This window comes from Magnolia sinica, chromosome 13, assembly GCF_029962835.1.
Source record: "Magnolia sinica isolate HGM2019 chromosome 13, MsV1, whole genome shotgun sequence".
Classification (NCBI taxonomy): Eukaryota; Viridiplantae; Streptophyta; class Magnoliopsida; order Magnoliales; family Magnoliaceae; genus Magnolia; species Magnolia sinica.
Window position 1 is genome coordinate 28,791,701 of NC_080585.1, and position 3,371 is coordinate 28,795,071.

General features: G+C 40.3%; 1 non-coding gene across 1 annotated transcript; it reads left to right on the forward strand.

Moving 5' to 3' along the window:
* LOC131224508 (small nucleolar RNA R71) lies at positions 1-107 on the forward strand. The gene has a single exon (XR_009160986.1). It is a non-coding gene; the product is annotated as a small nucleolar RNA R71 (small nucleolar RNA).
* The last annotated feature ends 3,264 nt before the right edge of the window (positions 108-3,371 follow it).

A 3,371-nucleotide genomic window follows, 5' to 3' on the forward strand; every position in this document is an offset into this window, starting at 1 on the left:
AAGCCGTATTGTGGGCATGAACTGACCAAATCCTTGAACCTTTCCCAACATTGGTAAAATGTTTCATCCTCCTTTTGGGTGAACTTCATGATTGCTTTTCTAAGGGTAATCATTTTATGATGTGAAAAAAATTTCTTTATAAATTCCCTTTGCATATCATTCCATGTGCCAATGGATCTAGGACGCAGTGAATGTAACCACGTCTTAGCCTTCTCTTTTAAGAAAAAAGGAAAGAGTCTCAGCCTGACCGTGTCCTCAGACACATTTTGAAAATATAACGTGGCTATAATCTCATCAAACTCTTTCAAATGTAGATATGGTTCTTCAGATTCAAGCCCATGGAACTTAGGAAGGAGTTGGATAACCCCTGGCTTGATGTCCATATGTCCTGCATTTTCAGGAAAAATCATGCATGAGGGCGTACTCACCCCTGATGGTTGTAAATAATCTCGTAAAGTACGACGCGGGGGTGCTTCATGCACCTCATTCTCATCCTGAATGTCTTCCACCCTCGGTTGGGGTAGAAGAGGTTGGTTTTCAGCCATCACTTCAATTAACTCAGGGGATTTCGAGTAGTGTCTAATCCTGCGATGGATAGTTAACCCCTCAACCAATCCTCCTTCAGTCAGGAGACATCGAGTGTTGTCATGGGCCCACTTGGGCATGAAACACTCATAGCCCTTAATCAAATTTGAAACCTAATCCTAAGAAAGGAAAAGAAAATCTAGAAAGAAAGAGAGGGTTGGAAAGAAGTTACCAAATTGGAAGCCCTAAGTAAAAAAAAAAACCCTGCAAAAGAAAACAAAACAAGTCAGTTTCTAAAGCGAAGATCTATAATTAGAAAGTTTGTAAAAATAAAGGAAAGATGAGTTAGTTTCTAAAATTAGAAAGAATTTCTAAAAAGGGAAATAACTAACCTAGTTTCTAAAAACAAAAGAGGAATGTTTCTAAAAATAAACTATTTCCTAAAAATAGGAAAATACTAGAATTAAAAAATTTCTAAAACTCAAACCCTAATTCTAAAAATAGAAAAAGTAGAGGAATTAGAAAGGGATTACCAATTTAGAAGTTTATGTCAGGATCCTACAAAACAGGAAAACAAGTTAGTTCTAGAAATTAAATAAAAATCTAAAACTAAAGTTAGTAAAATCCTAATCTCAAACTAATTCTAAAGCTAATTAATTTCAAAGAATCGTAACCGTCAATCCCCGGCAATGGCGCCAAAAACTTGTTCACTCCCCAAGTATAGGGTTGTGATGTAGTAATAAACTCGGTGAGACCGAGGTCGAATCCCAAGGGATTGAAACCTGTATGTTATCTGAAACTAGGTAGAAATAGAACTAGATTAAGATGAAATCTAAATCGAATGATTTTTGAGGAATAATAGTAAAATACTAAGCTAAAACTTAAGGAATTCAGAGAAAGGAAACTAGGGATTCAGAGGATCCACTTGTAGAGATCAGGGAGATCTTATGCCTGCATCAAGAATCATGGAAATTAAACTGAACTTACTTGATCTAGTTTTCACGAGATGAAAGGTATATGAATTAGAATGGATTCCATCACCAAACCATGCCCAAGAGATAAAGCAAACAACAGAATTAAACTAATTACCAACCAATCAACAATGCATGAAGGTTGGGAAGGATACCGTCATCCGATCATGCCCATGAGACGATGGTGAACAACAGGGCTTCCTGACGTCATAAGCATCAAAAGGAGGAAGAAATACTCAAAGCCATCACAGATCTATTATAATTTCAGTCACAATAAACCATAAAACTAAAAGTATTCCTTTTAATTGAACTAAAATCAACATCAGTCAGTCTCAACAAGAGGCACAAGCAAAGTCTCTCTCATCAGACTACAAGCTTCACCTCTTAGCCCTAGCTAAGAGTTTTAGCCCAACATAATTAGGCTAGAACTCTCAAAAATCATAAGGAAAAGAACAAAATAAAAATTCTAAAAATTCTCTCTCTTTCTCTTTCTCTGAAGATTGAATCCACGTCTAGCCCAAGCCTTTCTTTTTTGTCCCTCCTCTTCTCCTCCTTTTAATAACATCAAGGAGATGCTAGGTCGATCACTGACCTTCTCTACGCAATACACTTTGTAAAAGAGCCGGACGTGCAGTCTCTGTTTTACGCAGCAACAACGAAAACGGCTTGCGTTTGATTTGGATTAGAGATGAATGATCTTACGGTCCATGAGATCTGACCACACAGGGAGGGTAAAAATCCTCCTCTCCACCTTTTGGACAGCCTGGATCATCATCTTAGCCCCCTGTTTGGCGGCCCATCATGCCGGATCGTCCGGCTTCCATGGACGTGCGCAGGCTGCCAAACTTGATTTGCACTGATGCTTGGTGGGGCCCATGATCGGAGTCTAAGGAGAAATCCACTCAGTCCATTAGATGAGGGTAGAGATTCTGGTCGAAAATGTATATTTTTGGTCGTCTGTTGATTCGGCACACTAGATCTTTTATCTATCATCCATCTTGCATTTGAAATGTTGAAATCCGATCCTCGCTATCTCTTGGAATTTTGTCACCTAGGTCTTGCTCAGATGGACCGTGGGATTCTAATGGATGGTCCGGATTGGACCATTGAGTTAAGATGGTGGCCCACAAGGATCAACCGGTGCCCCTGTTTCACGCCAGAAGAAACGGAAGTTTCCGTTTTTGAATGAGAGTCGGTGGGGCCCATGAACAATGTCCAACAGTAAATCCACTCCATTCATTCGACTCATGGTGAAAAATCAATTAGAAATGTATACTTTTTCTTGATTTTAGTGCGGCCCACCATATCAAATATTTCCACCATCTATCCTGCGTTTGATCGCTTTTTACACATGTGTGCACAATGGGAAGAGAAGGACATCTACGTGAGGGTTACGCCCCACCTATTGAGCAAATGGATGGTCCAGATTATCAAAATACATGATGGGTGGGGCCCACAATCAAAGCCCAGACGGACTCTATCTGTCCGCTGGTGTATTTGTGCAGGAAGGAGATTTGAGTCGGTCAGCGTGCGCTAACCGACTTTGGAAAATCCGGTGTGTGGCGGTGTAAGTGTAATATGTGCACGCATGTGTACATGTGGGGTCCACTGTGATCTTTTTGAGACATCTGCTCTATCCATCCATTTTGCCATCTCATTTTAACCGTGGGGACCAAATTTAAAGTGTATCCTGATAGCAGGTGGGCCCCATATCACTATTTTGGTGGCTGATCTGTCCGTTGGGCCACTTTTATTGGGATCTGAGGGTTGAAATTTGACGTGTATGGTTAATTTATGGTCCACAGGCCACGTATGGAGTTTCGAACCGATCAAATGGTGGGAACCCTATGATCTTGCATTCTGGACATCTTTTAG